This window comes from Pelodiscus sinensis, chromosome 2, assembly GCF_052426305.1.
Source record: "Pelodiscus sinensis isolate ZL-2025 chromosome 2, ASM5242630v1, whole genome shotgun sequence".
NCBI classification, from domain to species: Eukaryota; Metazoa; Chordata; order Testudines; family Trionychidae; genus Pelodiscus; species Pelodiscus sinensis.
In genome coordinates this window covers 195,498,223-195,517,500 of record NC_143053.1, presented here as the reverse complement: position 1 = coordinate 195,517,500, position 19,278 = coordinate 195,498,223, and the positions used below count along the sequence as shown (strand labels likewise).

Sequence of the window (19,278 nt, the reverse complement as noted above, 5' to 3'; positions counted from 1 at the left end):
TCCTGGGAAACACCATCATATCTATATGGATATTTCTCCCATACTAGGTATAAAGGTTCCCTGGCCTCGCTCCTCCAGGACACCAATGCTGTAGTACTATTCAGAATGGCCTCCTTCAAATGCCTGGGAATCATTTTGCTCAGTCCAGAGCAAGATCACCTGTTCTCCCAGCACTTTCCCCTCCTAAGCTACCTGTGCTTTGGCCACCGATGGAGGTTGCGCTCTCTGAGTTGGTGAAACTTGTGTCCCTTGTTATAGTCACATGTTGCTACAGGAGGTTGCATTTACCCTCTTCCCTCTTCTCTGATGCTGAATTCTTCATCTCCAGTGCCTGAGGATACTAAATCATGTCACGATCCCCTGAGACAAATGGTATTGTGACTTTGGGTATTCAGGTTAAGTTTGTTCAGGAGATCATCAATAAGTTGGTGGATATTCTTCAGTCCTCAGTTCCTGGGAGAACTGCTCATTCCCTCTAAATGAATCATGGAATACTGGAACTGGAAGTGACCTCGAGAGTCCAGTCCTCTGCCCTCACAGCAGACCAAGCACTGAAGCAATGTAACAACTTGCCAAGCGCCCATGGATTAACTCAGAATCTTTAGCACCCACCACAAAGTATATATTGATAAGAAATATTCAATCCCCATGCAAGGTTTCAAGAGTTTGTTCCTAACATCCAACTCCTAAACACCTAATCCCCACTTAAAGGGGGGCCTGATGAAAAGTTTATTCAACCCCCTTATTACAAACATGAAATGTTGACTAGCAGATATATTATCCAAACATGACTGTGAATTGTCAAAAACTATGTGCAAGTTTGCTAAGTTGCCAAAATTCCCCAGGATAAAAAACTAAGGTCTTTATTGCAGAATGTTTTTTTGCCACATCCAGGGCTGACTCCAAAAACATCTTGATCACTAAATACTTTGTCCAGACTTATCCGCTAATAACAATGAGAAAATTCTCAAGGTGAGAGAATGCTGACATAATTCCTAAAGTCCAACCATTAAGGACTTACATTTTGATGGCCATTTTTGCTTTCTAAGAAAACCGACAAGACAATGGAATCTTTTATGAACTTAATTGCTACTTTGCAGTCATTGGTGGTTTATTTTCAGGTCATAAAAGAGAAATCATTCCAGGTGTCAGTAACAACACCATTATCATTATCATTATCAGTGATACTTCTAGCAGTCATCCTCCCTTGCTAGGCAGCAAGAATTCACCACAAAGGGCATAAATTAAAGAAGATCTTATGGGTCTAATTTTAACCAACCCAGCCTATTGTCCTCCACTTACTTACATATCAAATGCAGTATACTGGTTGCAAACATCTCAAAAATGAATTATCCATTCAGAGACTGACTATCCTGCTTCTACATTGCTTGTGAAGTAGTATCTCAGAGATTAACCCCAAATAGTATGGGATTATTTTATGCTATCTAATACCAGCCCATCCTCACCTCTCTTCTCTACTCTGTCCCTTCTCAGCAATAACTCATGAGTCACTGCTTCTACTGCATACTAGACTGTGCTATAGAAGCTATAGCGGTTGTTCCCCCTTTTAACTGGAGAAAGGGATTTTACTCCTGGTACTTTCTGATCTGCAAGTTCAAGGGATGGGATGAGACCTATCTTTGATCTCCCCAGTCTCAACAAGTACACCCAGTGTGAGAGATTCCACATGGTTGCCCTTGTTACTATTCTTCCCATATTGGGCTGGTTTGCTCCTCTCAATTTTCAGGATGTCTATGTCCATGTAATGATTTTCCCAGGTCATGGGAAGTTTGTCAGGTTCCTCATCACTGGTTAACATTATAAGTACATAGTCTCTCCTTTGGCCTGTCATCAACCTGTGTGTATTTATCAAAAATATGACCACGGTAACAACTTACTATTAAAATCCTTATTTTATAGTAAATCTGTCCCCGCTATATTTTCATTACACCTCATTCTGTGAAACTATTTACAATTATTAAGTAGCTCTTTAATAACTAAATAATTCTTTAGTAATTAAAACAGTTTCACGAGTTAAGACCAAAAACAATGAAGATACTCTCTCCTGGCCAAAGCTGACTCAAGGCTGATGTGGCATAAATGGCAGATGGTACTGGGTCCTGAACCATAGATGTATTCAGAAAGATAAATGGGGCCGTAGGAATTAAACACAAATAGTCTATTATCTAAATTAACTATCTAAATGCAGATTTTTGGGGTGGAAAACCTCACTTTGTCTTTTAAACTGGAGAAACTGAACAGAAATAGAGAAAGTAAGCATCCTAGTCTTCCGTTCTACTCCAAGCAATGGACACAAGCCAGATGGCAGATGAAGAAATCCGTGTTCTAGAAAACCTGGTTACAAGATACATTCAGCCATTCCAATTTATTCTTTTTGTTAAAATCAGTTGGTATAGATATGAAACATGCATTGATTATGATAAAAGCTTACTCTAAACCAAAACCAAAGTATTGCATTTTGGAGACCATTAGCAGTCACTCCATAATCCCAGATATTCATTTTTTCTATCCAATTTTATTTATAGACTTTATGGTACATGTGTCATGGATCTTACTTTGAGGCAAATTATGTAGATATGCAAAGCATGACATATTGATTCAACATATTGAACTGATTGGTTTTCCTCAATTTATTTAAATGATTAGTATAGTTTAAAGTGAGCTTAGCCCTTGAGACAGATGGCTGTAAACTCAAATTTAAGTTTTAAATAACTATAATAAAATTACTTTTATCCACTCAGCTCCTAAGAACATAGTTAGGAAGTAGAGTCAAGCTACAATGGTACAGAGTTCTCCCACACTCAATTTACAAATGACCATAATTCAAATAAAAGCTGTTTCCTTGACTTTTTTGCAGGGGAGGGGCAGACAGATAAGATTTACACCTATCAACCTTAAAAAGTCCATTTAAACTGTGACTTCTCTACATTTTACATTTCTTCTTTTTGCAAAAAAACAAAACAAAACAAAACAAAACATTTCAAGTTGAAACACACAACAAGAGTATAAAATAAAATGCAGGCCTTTGGCAGACATTGCATAAAAGTCTAGTTCATTCTCAATGTGGTCATTCTCAATGTGGTGATTGGCAGGAAGTCTAAACCAGCCCTAACACATGGTGCTGAAGCCCAAGCCTCAGTGCATGGGGCCAAACCATAAGGAGCCAGGACTTGGTCTTCAGCTTTGTCCCCTCTTACTCATGTCTGGGCTTCAGCTTTCTTCCCTCACTCAAGGCAGTAGGGCTCAGTTGGGCTCAGGCTTCAATTCCCACTCCTGGGATCATGAAGTAATTTTTGTAGTCAGAAAGGGGTCACAGTGCAATGAAGTTTGAGAACCCCTTGTCTAGATTAAAAGCTGCTTCTAATACCCATGGAGTAATACTGTCAACCTTAGGTCATATTGTATATTTCCCTAAAAAAAAATCTGTTAACTTTCATTTTTTGTGAACTATCACAAGTTAGTTATCATACCCCACGAAGGATGCCTACACAGCAACTAGACACCCGCTGTGCCAGTCAATTTCAGCTCACAGCACTTGGGTTATGGAGCTGTTTAACTGCTGCATAGACTTCCAGACACAGATTGGAGCCCAGACTCTAGGACCCTGAGAGGTGGGAGAGTCCCATAGTTTGGGCTCCAGCCTGAGCCCATAAGTCTGTATAGAGTAATGAAACAGCCCCACAGATCAAGCCCATGAGTCTGAGTAGGATGACATGGACAAGCCACAGATTCTTCTTTGCTGTGAAGGCATACCCAGTAATGAGCTTCTTTGTTGAATGGTGGCACTGTGATATCAATGATTAAACATTACTTCCTTTCTTTTCTCCCATCCTCCTTTTCTTCTTCAGTTTTCATTCTGATATCTTTACTAGCTGTAGTAACATATGGGAGTGAACAGGGCACAGCTTAATGAAGCAGGAAAAAGGTGCACACATTCACATGAACACCACCACCACACTTCTTTTCTGCATCTGTCTCCCAGAATACAGAATACTTTTCCATCACCACACTTCCTTAGACCAATTATCATAGAAGTGGATATCCTTCTGATAATCAGAGTTCCCTCCATACTCCTTGAAGACAACCCTCTTCCTAATTTTATGTCATGTTCTTCCATAGAAGATCTGGATTGGTCACAACAGCTGCTTATACACATCAGATGTGTTCATTATGACATATTTTAATGCTCTGGCAGGTACAGCTGAGGTTCATAAGATTTAAATAAGATATTTTACAGTGCCATTCAGTCACTGAATAGTACAGCCGGTCCCCGAGTTGCGAACAGTCGAGTTACGACCGTTCGCATTTATGACCAAAGCTCCCATGGAGAGGTCGTACAGGAAGTCCCCGAGTTACGAAGGCAACCCGCGCTTACAAACAGTGTGGTCGCAATTTAACTCAATGGGGTCCGAGTTATGAACAAATCAAGTTACGGCCAAGTGTTTGGTCTGTAACTCGTTCGTAACTCAGGGAAGAGACTGTAGAACACAGTTTAACATTCCATTACATCTTCCCCTTTAAGTCTACATTCCTACCATTTACGATATTTACACTGTCTTTGAAGTTCAGTATATCAGCCTTAATTGTCTCTGAATTGTACTGGTTTTCCAATTACATGATCCAAATACATAAAATCTTGGTCATCTCGCTGTCCCTTAGTTGAACCAAATGATTGAGACCAGCTTGGAATCCTTGAGTCGTCTTCTTCTTGTTCTGCATCTGCCATGTATATTATTTGCTCTATAGATGGTTCTTTTTAAAGAACAAACTGTAGATGTCGACAGTTTCTGATGTATCGCCAATGTTAGCTATTTTTTAAATGCAATGCTCTGTGCAATGCTCTCAGCCTCTCCATTCAGTTATTGGTGATGCAGACGGCTAGTAATATTTTCAAAATGTTGTTTAATTTCAAATTATTTAAATTGTCCTGATCAGAAAACTGTGGTCCATCATTAGTTGCTCTGGAATACCAAAATAGTGCACTTTAGCTTCTCAATAACATTGCAATATATTATGTATTTCAAATATATTATTTCTATATACCTGGAAAATGGCCATAATGAACCTCTGAATTCACATAAATCTGAAGATAGTCCCTTCCAATGTCTCTCTGACAGAAGTGATTGTATACAATATGGTTCAACATTGTCTCAAACTGATTTGTACTGAATCTCCTTTCAAAAAGACCACTTCCATCAAATCAACCATTAAGTTCTTCCATCTTTCTCACTGGGCTCATTATGGTTGCCATGCTGGTTGAGAAACTTGTTGCTCTTTAATCACATACTCTTTGAATACAGACGGTTTGTCTTTGTAAATTATTTCTGTGGTCAACTAGCCCCAGAAGAATATAATTCCTCCAGGGATAGACAGAGTTGTGTCAGGTGACTTCAGCTTTGAGAGGGTTTTAATTGTAGGTTCCTTTTGAGTTAACTGACATCAACTCCTGAGTAAATTTTGAAATAAATAATTTTGATGTCATTATTCAATTTCACTCTCCCACAGGCTCTCTGTCACAAATGACTGATCCCAGACAATGAAAATGGCTGCTGACTACCTGTAATATTAGTCAGCTCCCTGACTGCTTAGGTGCATCAAACTGCAAAATGTCCATATTTCATGCATTAATTACATTCTGCGCCTCTGGCTGGACAAGAATCCACTCTTGCCAAATGACTTTTTCTACCCTTGTGTACATAGGCTAGAATTTGTCCCTGTTAGCCTGGGAGTTCTCTCATTGCCTCAGGGTTTTATGATAATGACATATCACTCGAGTGTCAGTTTATAGCTTTTAAGCCAATTATAGGTTTTTCAAGTTGCTTCTGCCTTTTATTCTGGTTAAGCAATAACCATCCTGCTTCCGATATATTCATGTTTTACATTTTCAAAAATCAGTTTTCAGCCAATGTACGCAAGGCTTTTCTAAAATACTCAAAATTTTCCTCTTCCTGAGATATAAACATTTTCCTTCCTTCTTCTGAGGCAGTCGTTCCTAACCTTTTCTATACAGGGGACAGGCAAATCCATTTACAAACTTTTGGCAGACAGGTAACATTTTAATTGCGTGTTTGCATGTTCATTATGCAAATGAATATTCAAATATGCAAATAAAATGTTACCAGTTTGCTGCTTTCTAGTCCGTGGTACAAAGAGTCCCAGCCCCTAACTCCTCGATCCCCTCACCACTCCACTACACCCTCCAGTACAGTCCACTGACCCAAGTTCCCAGCTCCAAATCCCCTTCAGTGCCAGTCTCTTGCCCTCAGAGTTCCCTAGTGCCAGCCCACGAACCCCAAATACCTTAGTGGCAGTCTCCTGTTTCCAGAGCCCCACTGCACCCAATCTCCCAGGAACCCCCGTGCCAGTTCCAAATATTAGCCCTCTCCCCAGTGCCAACCCTGCCTCCCTAAACTCGTCACTACTACCCCCACCCCCGGTGCCAGCTCCCCATCCTGGGTGTAACAGTGCCCCACAGTGTCAGCTTCCACCCCACCTCTTAGAGCCCTCCTCAACTAACCCTGATGCTGCCTCCCAGCCTCCAGCTGAGTGTGGAGTGCTTTCCTGCATGGTGGGAAGGCTGAGCAGAGCCTGCAGCATGCTGGGCCCCCGCTGAGCACCCTGACAGCCAAACTCCAAATGCCACTTGGCACACGGCAGCCATGCCCCTGCTGAGCACAATTGCAGCACTCGGCCGGGGCCAAACACCGCATGGAACACAGCTAAAGTGCCATGTGCCGCAGCCATGGCACTTTAGCCATGGCACTCTGCTGAGTACCGTGGCAACTGGGCTCCATGCAGCGCTTGGCCCCGGCTGAGTGCCGCAGCTGCCCTGTCAACCTGGCTGGTTAGCGGCCCGCCAGAGCTGGAACCAGGGCCACAGTGAGGCTGCCCCAGTAGGAGCAGCTTCACTGAGGCCCCAGCTCCAGGTGCAGCACACCCTACTGCTCACTAGGCCACTCACCCTGCTGCTGAGTGGGGAACCCCAGTGGATGGGGCTCATTAGCATCTGGGGGCTTAGTCTGGCAGCGTGCCGTGGCCCGGCAGACAGGGGTCCACGGACCGGCTACTGGGAACTGTTGCTCTGAGATATGAAGTATGCATCAAACATAGCTAGAACCCTTCCATAGTCATCCTTTTGGCTGTCTTAAGTAAAGTCAAAGGATTTTAAAAGATGCTCTATCCACTTGCCCATAGTATAAATTATAGACAACATCTACATGTTTCTAGTCTCTGTGAAGTCTGTTTGCAATTCAAAATATTACAAAATACTTTTTCCAGGATGTCCATTGTGATAATTTGTCAAAGCTGAAGTTCTCTTTGGCCTTGAAGAGTAGCGTGTTGATAACATCCTGAAAGCTTTGTTGCTTTGTTCCTTCCGTCCATTACTTATGTTGCTAGTTTACTGCTGTTTCTGATCTTAGCTTACTCCTTACACCATGTCATGTTGTTCTGTACTAGATACAGACGGCGCACAGATATCACATATACACAAGATGTATTCATTACAAGATCCTGCAATGCTCTGCCATCTACAGTTGAGATGAATTTACATTAAGTACTTTACACACAGGACCATGTAGTAGCTGAACAGTAATAACATTTTAACATTTCATTACACCCTCCCCAAGGTGGGCACTGCGGGGAGGGTAACAGCACAGACAGAGACTAAAGCAGTCCCCGCTTGCAGCAGGGCTCTTGCTACTTTTCAAAGGCAGAGGCGTAGCTGGGATAGTAAGTGCCACACCCGACTTCTTTTCAGTTGAGTAAATTCCATCGACTACTCGATTAGATGATTAATCGAAATTTAATATCCCTAGTTTGAATGCATCAGGAAGAGAAAAGTGCAGAGAGCAGGAATGGAATCCCTTGAGGAGGACAATCTCTCTCATGAAGAATGGCTTATATAACACCCCATGCCTAAACACTAACAGCATATAAAATGTCATAAAGAAGATAGCTGTTTACTTTCCATTTGCTTTCTTTTAAAATTTGAGTTAATTTACCACTCATTAAGTAATGCATTACACAAGTGATATGTGCTAAGTATGGTATGGCAAGGCAACATGCCAGATTCCCAACAGAGCTCAGCTCTGTCAGTGGACTTGCACCCTGATTTATAACTCACTGTGGATATTCAAGCCCTGAATCTTTGATGAGGAGGGGATGACCACCATGCATCTTCATGCAGAATCACAAAAAGGTCTTATTTTCAATCATGAACAATTTTTGAACATTGCCTTACAGTTAGAACGTACCATTATTAACTCTTAGCTTTAATGAAGTTGAACATTATTATTGGAAGAAGATGGTTGTTTTTATACCAATTTAAATTCTCACAATGGGTAATTAATATTTTAGTACAACTGATTTCATAAGAAGTCAAAGGAAGCTGGCAAGGGTTTAACATTTCTGGAAAGTCAGGCTATTTATTTAGGCAACTTAATATGAATTTCAGTCTGGCTCCAGGCACCCATTTTGAAAACCTGTTACAGAAAATAGTGAATTTCAGTTTATGTTCTCCATGTAAAATGACAATTGACTGGGCACGGGCAAAGCTAAACCAGCACCAAAATTGCACTAACAATTTAATAAAAATTGTTAAAAAAATAAAATTACATATACCAATTTACTTTGTATAATGCATATAGAGAGAGTGTGTGTGTGTGCGCACATGTGTATAGTATATATTTTATTGTATATATTTTATTTTTATAAAAGGTATCTTTGGGTTATCTTATCTAACTTATTTTGCATTGTAAAAAAAATATGCTAAATAATTATGGCAAAAACTAACTTTGAGCTTTCAAAAACAAGGTCTTTGAAGTATTGGGGTAGTCACTGTCCTGAACATGAATTTTCTACAAGTAAGCTCTTAATTCTTTAGAAAGGATGGTGACTGGAACTATGTAATGAATTAGTTCATTTATACTATTCTTTGAGTTCACAACTACTATTCTTTACTGCTCTATTTAATATTTTTCCCAGGTTATACTTTCTGCCAATATGCATTGCCACAGTGCTGCCATTCCCCTTCAACTCAGTGCCACTCTGTGTCCTAGTCAGTCCTATAGAGGCTGGAATGCATGAGCCTTAAAATTAGTTAAGGATCACGGTTTCCTATGTCATAACACCAGCTTAGCCATCATGTTGGCCCTCAAAAAAATTAACAGAAGGAAACTTGGACTCCGCCTTCCCCAGATATGAGAAAGCAATTATTTATTGAATTCTTAATTTTCCTGCCTAGAACAGGATTTCTGAATTAAATTTTTCCCATTCATAAATCTTATTATTATTAGTTTGTTTCGAGCTAATTTGGAAAAAATCATCATGGTACCATATTACTGTATTATATAATTGTACATTAAATTTTAATTTACAAGAATTAGTAAAACAGCAGATAGAAGTGTTGCTAGTTGGATATAAGTTAACCTGGATTTTCAGTAGTGTTTTGACAAAATTTCTCACTAGAAATATTAAGAATAATAAACCATTTGGCTAAGCAGTAAACATTTTGCTCTGGATAAAAAAAATGGTTAAGTGACAGCAAATAAAGTGCAAAATATGAACATGCATATAAAAAAAGAGGGACTTGAGGCAAAATGTGAGCATTTTGTTCATTTTTGTGATTAATTATCTTGTATTTTTTGATGATACAATTTTGACTTTTTTTAAACTCTGGCCTAAAGGGAATTTTAATACAGAACCACCACAGTCATTCCCCTTTAAAAATTACCACCAGTGATTTCCAATCTAATTTTGTGCCATCCTATAAGCATTATGATGTGTAATACACTCAATAATAAGTATCGTGCCTAGAATATTTTGCAGGATCAGGCCTTTATCCCCAGCAGGAATAATTTACCAACTATTTTTTTGCCTCTTTTAGGTTTATACTATGCAATTTGCAATAATTTTCTACTATGTAGCACCTCTCAAAACATGCAGATACCTTTATCACACTAATTAAAGAGTGGTTGAAAACATTCTGTTGTATTTTAAAATGTATTCCATGTTTAAAAGTTAAGCATGACGTGTGTCGTGAACAGAGCATAAAACAAATACTTTGACCATAAAGCTTGGGCATTCTATGCCTTCAATCAAACCAGTACAATTAATATGAAATTCTAAATACAGAATATAATGCCACATAAATAGTATAACAGCCAAGTCCTGTCTAAGCAGCCATATGTTTTTTCCCATTGTTCAAAAAAAGGAGATGACTTCCCGTCACTTATGTTTCTGATTAGCAAGGTGATTTATGCCACAATCACTAAAAATGCCAGCAAGTGAATGAGAAAATGCATAGTGACTGCACCAGATGTGCACAATAAACAGGAATCCCATTGTAATCTCTGGTACTTAGTTTATATGAAGGTAATGTAAGAAACACTCTTCGATATGGCAAAGTCACTCTTTTTTTACATTTGACTATAAATGATATGAAATAAATTGCGTGTTTTATACTTTATGGCATGCATACATTGATAAATTAGGTACAGTTTTGTATCCCGACTTATCTACAAGACAAACCTGGCTAAGATCATGGGGATTAATTGCTTCAGAAGTGTGAAATGCAGCTTTTCCATTCTTCTCTGCACACTCAGTGAAGAAACAATGATTAATCACTGTTTAACTATTCTCTTGAGGATCTACAAGATTGCCAAAGCAGGACTTATCCTCATAAATCCAAAAAACACAGGTTTAGATTTGTTGCCAACAACTGAAAGAACATGAACTTAAAGCCATTCGTTATCAGATTAAAACAATGTCAAGACTTTAGAACCCAAACCAATGCAAAATTCTCTCTAATCTACATCTAACAATGGGAATCAGATTATAAAATCAAAGAAAAATATTCATTTTTATAAATGATCTCACTTCATACCCAAAATATCCCACTAATAAAGCCAGTGTCACTACTCCAGCTCAAATAGAAGCCGTAAACTTAAATCATACATTTGCTATTGCTATTACAGCATAGACAGAATTTTAAATGGAACGGTTGCTGTTTCTGTTTGACTAACGTAATCCACTTAGCTGATCTTGTAATAAGGCAGTGATTTTTAAACTGTTTAAATACAACTTTTGAAAAATATCTCAGGCACTGTTATATTTCAAGAACTTAAGAGTAGTTTGAACAATTTTTTTTTTGCATTTCTATAACAACAGTTTTTATCATTAAAAAGTAATGTAATCAATTTAATTACATAAATGACCCATGGGCTAACTGATCGCCTCATCACATTAGATATTTCAAAAAAGATATTTTAACTTTAAAAATTGGCTACAGCCCAATAGCTACTTTAAATATTTTGCCCACTATACAAATAGGATACAATACAAATTCTGCTGTACAGTCCTTGAAAACGCCACAACAGCTCCAACAGGTGGCTAGACTATGGTGCGAACATTCAGTTTAAAAACTCTTAATGCTTTTATATGTATCTTTAAAAAGGGGACAGGAGAATCCACTGACATGCAGCATCTCAAATAGTTCTATAGACAATTTCTCTATAAGGGGCAATATGATTAAGTTGATAAAATAATGACTGATGTAGAGAAAAAGAAGGAAAGAGAAGTTACTCACCTCCAGTGCAGTAACGATGGTTCTTCGAGGTGTCTCCCTGTGGGTGCTCCACTTTTAGTGACGGGCTGGTCCCGGTGCCGCGAATCGGAACTTGCCAGAGCTGTTATGGGCCGGATCGCGTGTGTGCGAGCAGCTTTCGCACCTTTGATCAGCTGCATGCAATCCGGCCCCAGCCAGTTCCTCTCACCGCCCATCTGCAAGAGATAAATTAATGAGATGCCGTAGCGGGGAGGAGGGCGGGTCGTGGAGCACCCACGGGGACACACCTCGAAGAATCATCGTTACTGCACCGGAGAGAACTTCCTTTCTTCTTCGGATAGTCCCCGTGGGTGCTCCACATTTGGTGACTCTGGAGAAATAATCCACTAGACTTGGGCTACGGAACCACGATTCTGATGGCTTGGCAGCACTGTTAAGGCCACTGCTGAATCGGAAGCCAGGCGCTGCACGATCGCATAATGCCTTGAGAACGTCGTGTTGGAAGACCAGGTAGCTGCACGGCATATATCATGTAGAGGGACTCCTCTCACAAAGGCTGATGACGTAGCCATTGCCCGTGTAGAGTGGGCCCTAGGCTGTGATGGAAGTGGCCTCTTACAGATGTCATAACAGGTAGTGATGCAAGAGACGACGAGCTTTGAAATGCATTGGGCCAATAGGGGTTGGCCCCTAGAATGCCCCGAAGTGGAAACAATAGGACGGTCCATCTTCCTAACATCGCGGGTTCTATCTATATAGAATGCTAGTGCCCGGCGGATGCCTAGAATGTGCAGGAGAGTGTCATGCCGAGACGTGTGAGGTTTTGGATAAAAGCATGGTAGAACAATTGGCTCGTTGATATGAAACTTGGTGCAGACCTTTGGTAGAAAGGCCAGATGAGATCTCAATGTTACAGCGTCCTTGGTAAAAACTGTATAAGGGAGTGATCACATCAGTGCTGCGAGCTTACTCACCCTGCGCGCCGACGTTATAACAAGGAGGAAAAGTACTTTCGTTGTAAGGACCGGCATTGGTAGGGGTTCGAACGGTGGTCATGTTAGGACATCTAAGATCAGGTCAAGACTCCACGTAGGTGGCGGGGGTCTTTATGGTGGATTGAGATTAACAAGACCTTTAAAGAATCTTGTCATCATGGGATGGGAAAACACCGACCTCCCTTCGCTGGGATGGTGGAAAGCCGCAATTGCTGCTGCATGGACTCTAAGTGATGATATGGGCAGACCAGTAGCCTGCAGCTGGAGAATATATTCCAGTACAACATTCAGTGGTGAAATAAGAGGATCCGGGTCCTTAGGAGCGCACCAGCACATGAATCTCGACCATTTAGACAGGTACATTTTCCTGGTAGAGTCTTTCCTGCTGTATAGCAAGATGCGCTTCACCCGGTCTGAGCAAAGATTTTCAGACGTGCTGAACCATCTACCATCCAGGCTGTTAGATGTAGGGTGTCCAGCTTCGGATGAAGAAGGGAGCCGGTCAGTAAGGAAATCGGTGCAGTGTTCACGTCGACAGCTGCAGGAGGAAAGAAAACCACGTCTGCCTGGGCTAGGCCAGGGCTATGAGCAGCACTCATGCCTTGTCTATGACAATCTTCTCTAGTACCGTGGGAATGAGCACAACAGGGGGGAATGCATATAACAGTGATGTCCCCCAGTGAAGAAGAAACGCATCTCCCAGGGAGCGAGCGCCCACTCCTGCTCTGGAGAAGTAAGCTCTGCATTTCGCATCGACCCACGTGGCAAAGATCTGTCACCAGGCGACCCCAGCAGTGGAAGAGAGGTAAGAGGACGTCTGTGCAAATTACCCATTCGTGGTCTTGATAAAAGTGTCTGCTCAGCGCATCCGCGATGGTGTTGTTCACACTGGGTAAACATGAAGCCATGAGAAAGATGTCATTTCGAATGCACCACTTCCACAAGCAGACCGCCTCTACACAAAGGGACCGGGAGCGGGCACTTCCTTGCCTGTTCACATAGAACACTGTAACGATGTTGTCTGAGGATTCTTGTTGTTGTGCCTCTTATGTGCCTCGAACTGCCTGCACACATGAAACACCGCCTGAAGCTCAAGGAGGTTGATGTGCAACATCATTTCCGCTGAGGACCAACGGCCTTGGACCATTTCAGTGCCCATGTGTGCACCCCAGCCCATGAGAGACGCGTCTGTGATTATCTCTCTTGATGGTTGCGCCGCATGAAACGGGACTCCTGATAGCATGTTGTTGGGGTCGGTCCACCAGTGCAAGGACTCTTTGACCCGTGTAGGTAGTGCCACGGCTTTGCGAGTACTGTGTCTGATGGGATTGTATACCGTGGTCAGCCAATGCTGCAGGCCCCGCAGATGTAGCCTTGTGTGCCACACAATGACCGTAGTAGCCGCCATATGACCCAAGAGCTATAGGTATACGCGGACTGGTAGTATTGGGGACTTCAGGATCATTCTAAGTCTTTTATAGCTTGGAAACGCTCAACCGGCAGATGCACTCGCTCCTTGAGGGAGTTCAGCCGAGCTCCTATAAAGGTAATGATTTGTGTCGGTTGTAGTCAGGATTTTTCCATGTTTACAACAAGGCCGAGGGATTCGAATAGAGCATGTGGAAGGTCTCTGCGTGAGTGTGACCCTTGATCAGGCACTCATCCAGGTAGGGGAAAATTGCGACTCCTGTTCTGCGTAGGTGAGCTACTATGACCGCCAGTGTTCTGGAGAACGTTCTTCGTGCCGAGACAAGGCCGAACGGAAGAACTTTGTACTGGAAATGGTCGTCCCCCACTACAAAGCGTAGAAATCGCCTGTGTGCTACATGTATTGAGATATGAAAGTATGCATCCTGTAAATCTAAGACTGCGAACCAGTCTCCTTTGTTTAGTGCTGGTATGATCTTGGCCAGCGTGGTCATTTTGAAGCGCTGCTTGCGGATGAAACAATTTAGACCTCTCAGGTCAAGAATCGGCCTCCAGCCCCCGGACTTTTTGGGAACCAGGAAGTACCTGGAGTAAAAGCCTTTTCCCCGAAATTCCCTTGGAAGTCGTTCTATGGCACCGATGCTTAGAAGGTAGAGGACTTCTTCTTGAAGAACGGTCCCGTGAGATGGGTTCCCGACAAGGGCCAGCGGGAGGGGTAGTGGGGGGAACTGAAGATAACAGAATTATGAGGCCTGATGTTATCAGCTCTAAGACCCATCGGTCCGATGTAATGCTGGCCCATTGATGGAGGTAGGGCCTCAGCCAATGATTGAATATGCTGGAGACAGGCTTTTATGTGATGACCACTGGAGACGTGTTCGAGTCCTTGGCACAGGAGTCAAACCTGCTGCTTAGAAGCAGGTCGGGCTGGTGGACGATTCTGTTGTTGGCGTTTGCTGTCTAAATTTGGGCTGGTCAGGTCCATGTTGCTGTTGCTTATAGGACGAATAATCGTACCTCCTTTGGAATGGGTAGTATCTCCTTCGCCTGAAGGGCGGTATGTACATACTCAAATTCTTGAGGGTAGTACGTGAGTCCTTCCCCGAGTGAAGAATCTCGTCGGTCATGGAGGCAAACAGTTTTTGCCAGTCGAAGGGCAAATCCTCAACTTTGGCCTCCAGTTCCTATGGGGCTCCTGCCGACGACAACCAGGAGGCCCTGCGCATAGCGATACCCGTTGCCATGGCTCGCGCTGCAGTGTCCGCTACATCAGCAGCGATTTGAAGGGATGTCCTGCATGCTGTGAATCCATCATGAACTACAGCTTTTAGAAGGGGTCTCTTGCTGTCCGGAAGGTGTTGCATGAGTTCTGGGAGCTTGGAATAGTTGTCAAAATTATGGTTTCATAGGAGGGCAGCGTAGCTGGCAATTCGGAGGAGGAAGCTCGAGGAAGAATAGATCTTACACCCAAATTAATCCAGCTTCTTAGAATCCCTATCAGGCAGGGAGTTCTTGAAGCGAGGATTCTTTGCCTTATGGCGGACCGCGTCGACAATCAGCAAGTTAGGCTGAGGGTGATTAAAAAGAAAGTCTAGTCCTTTGGATGGAACAAAGTACCTCTTATCCACTCTTTTGTTAGTAGGTGGTATTGATGTTGGCGTTTGCCAAATCTCTTCGGCCACCTCCATAACAGCTTCATCTATCAGCAGGGCAATCTTCTGCTGCTGCTTCGGGTGTAAATTTTTTTTTAACAGTTTATGTAGCTTCACCTGGGTCTCAGTACGTTGTACCTCTTGGGATTGTGCTATGCGTCTAAAAAGGTCTTGGAACTCCTTGAGATCATCAGGAGGTGACGTCTTGGCTCCGGAGTTACAGCTTCATCTGGCGAGGGCACGGAGGAGCGAGCTTTAGGAGACATGTCTGGTTCCATCTCTGATAGTTGCCCTTCCTCCAGGTCTGATTGCTGCAATTGAAGGGTCGGAGATCACGGAGGCAGCGCAGGTCTGAACGAGGACTGCTCTTGCAGTCTGGAGTGTACGGAACATGGGCTGATCGACTGGCAGGAGCATGGTGACCTGTTACAAGATCGTGACCGGCTATACTGAGAAAGTTTGCCATAGTATGGACTATGATAGGGCAAATAATGTCGATCAGAGGCTGCAGGTGATGAGCGTCTAGAAGACCTAGCGCTGCTGTGCCTGACATAGTACGTGCGCTGTGGTGAGTGCATTGGCGAGTGCCTGGAAGGAGATCAAGATCTGGAGCACCTGTGATGCGAACAGCTACACTCCCTATGGTAATGATGACGAGACGATGTACTGCGTCTAGAATACTTCCTCCATCCCATTGTGTGGTCAGCATATGTAGACGGGTGTGGGGGTGAAAGAGAGATAGCCTGGACATCTGATCTGGATGCTGCTTTAGGAGGCTGTGGAGCTAGTTGCTCATGGCATGCAGGCTGCGAGGTTATAAGCTCAGGTGAGTGTAATGAAGCAGGCATCTGCTCTGTAGTATGCAGTTCCCATGCCGACAGTGCTGAGGACAGCTCCTTGTGAGGAGGAGTGACTGCAGAGGCTGGTGGGGTCAGCACTGGGAGCGTAGGTGCTGATGGAGCTGGCCCTTTAAGAGGCTCCTCAGCTGCTTGTGGTGCCGGCAGCGGCCGAGGCTTGGACATGCCAGCCGGCTTTTTTGCTGCCGGTGCGCAGGCTGCCCTGGAGCCAGAGGTACCCGGCTTATCTCCTGCGCTCCCCCGCGACTGTGGGGCTATTGGCAGAGACTTAGCAGGAGAGGCTCTCTTCCTCTTTGGGGAAGGCATAGTCAGGGAAGGAGCCCTCCGCTTTACCAGAGTGGGGTCCGAAGCAGAGGAGCCTGTTGAATTAGAAGGCATCAGTGCCTTATCAAACAGGATCTCCTTAAGTCCTCATTCCCGCTCTTTGTGGGCTCTAGTTGTAAGCTTCACGCAATGGGCACATTTTTGGGGGATATGTGCCTCCCCAAGGCAGTGGACACAGGCAGAGTGGCCATCAGAGCAGCATAAACTCTCTGCACATGGAGCATTTTTTAAGCCGGGGGAACCCGGCATTTTAACAGATTGAGAGGGGTTTATTTCGCGCCTCTCTGTGCTGCCTTGTTCTCCGTGTGGGTGGATGGGTTTTTTTTTTTTTTTTTAAGAATGGGACTTAAATGTAACAGGAACAGTAGCTACAACAGAAAACTATGACTAGAAAACTTGCAGAAATGTATCTTTTTTTTTTTTTGGAGTAAGCTCAGAAACGAAAGATTGTAACGAAGAGGAAAACTGTAACTATATACAAATTGTAACTGTTTAACTTCCTAATGTTATTAACGTCTGTCTTTGCTTCTTTGTCCCCTTTGTTTCCCTTTCCTTTCCCTTTTTTTTTTTTTTTTTTTTTTTTGAGGGGGATGAGCCCCGTGGGGCTTAGGGCTGCCGCAGCAACAGTATCACAGAGTTGCACTTCCAACTATAACACTGAAAAATGAAATATATATCAGAGTTGTTTTGTTTTCTCTTTCTTTTGAAGATCAAAGCAGTAAACCACAGAAGTTATTCTGTCTGTCTTAACTTATTGTGAGGTAAATGAGGAGAGCTCCATCTGCGACCAGGGGTGGATAAGAAGGAACTGGCGGGAGCCGGATTGCGCACGGCTGATCAAAGGCGCGAAAGCTGCTTGCGCACACGTGATCCGGTCGATGACAACTCTGGCAAGCTCCGATTCGCGGCACTGGGACCAGCCCGACACAAAACGTGGCGCACCCAGGGGGACTACCCGAAGAAGAAATATTATTTACTCCTTCCCATAACACAAGAGTCAAAAGAAATTAAATAAGAAGAAGGTTTAAAATGAACAAAAGGCAGTACTGCTTCACAGTGCAGTGTCAACCTGTGGAACTCCTTGCTAGAAATTGTTGTGAAGGCCAAGATTTTAACAGGGTTCAAAAAAGAACTAAATAAATTCATGGAGAATAGATCCATTAATGGCTATTGGCCAGGATGGATAGGGATGATATCCCCAGCTTCTGTTTGCTAGAAGCTGGGGATGGGTGACGGGATAGATCACTAGATGATTGCCTATTTTGGTCACTCCCCTCTAGAGTTCCTAGCACTGGTCACTGTTGGAATCCAGGATACTGGGCTTAATGAACCTTTGGTTTTATCCAGTATGGCCATTCTTATGTACGTATGTCCTCTTTGGACTTAAATACATTACAACATTAATAATATGACGACTCAAGAGGAAGTTGAGCATTTAGGTCCAGAGGCAACACTTTGGTGGTGTACGGAGGACAGAAAATCAAAGGATTTCAAGTGCTCTTAGATTAAATGAGAAACAGTACCAACAGCCTCTGTAACTTCTCTTCTAGGTCTTCCTCTTCATCTCCAAATTCTGTTCCCTTTCCCACTCTAGTAGGTTTTTGCCTCTCACCACTAGGAGAAAAGTGAAATTTCCTTCTGCTGTGTGCAAATGACATGCAACTATTACCACTGCTTTTCAGTTAACCAGTTCAACTGCAGTGCTAGCAGTGTGCTGGCTGGGTATCTGTTGCTGTGGTTTCCTTCCAGCACCCAACCTGTTTCCTGATCATCCAATAGTCTAGTACGTCCACCACCCTACCACTCCATGTTTCCCCCCCCCCAAGATACCAGTTATGAATTCTCCTATTTCACTCTAAAAGAAAGTTCAATTTGAAGTAGTCCAAGCTGAAAAACACTCTTTAACCCAGGGGTGGGCAAAAGGGTCTGCCAGGCCCTGCTGCTCCACTGCCCCCAAGCCAATTGGGGTCTGGGGAAGGGGAACATGTGAAACTTCCTCCTGCCCTGCAAGGAACAGGCTGCACTTCGAAGTGCTACGCACTCCTCGCAGGGCGGGACGAAACATCATGCACTCCCCCACCCCCAAAGTTTCCTCCTCCCTCCCCCACCGCGAGGAGTGCATGGAACTTCAAAGTATCATATGCTCATGCAAGGCAGGGGCACAGCAAAGAAAGATTTGCACAACTCCCCCACCCCCAAACCCTGAGTAGCATGGAGGCGAGGGGAGCGCACAAGCCTCCTTCCATCTTACAAGGAGAACACAGCTCTTTGAAGTGCCGCGTGCTCCTCACAGGGCGTGGGTAGGGCAGGAGGAGGCTTTGCACACTCCTCCGGCCCCCAGGCCAATCAGGGCCTGGGGGTAAGGAAGCTGAGCAACACTTCCTTCTCCCTGCCCTGTGAGGAGCGCACAGCACATCAAAGTGCCGTGCGCTCCT

At 43.4% G+C, this 19,278-nt stretch overlaps 1 protein-coding gene and 1 pseudogene across 7 annotated transcripts in view; one reads left to right on the top strand and one right to left on the bottom strand.

The window, feature by feature from the left end:
* The window catches only part of LOC149525413 (uncharacterized), a 51,153-nt pseudogene extending 49,910 nt beyond the window's left edge, over window positions 1-1,243 (top strand).
* TBC1D5 (TBC1 domain family member 5) overlaps window positions 1-19,278 on the bottom strand; it is a 525,247-nt gene that overhangs the window by 383,993 nt on the left and 121,976 nt on the right. The gene's annotated exons all lie outside the window — the stretch shown is intronic.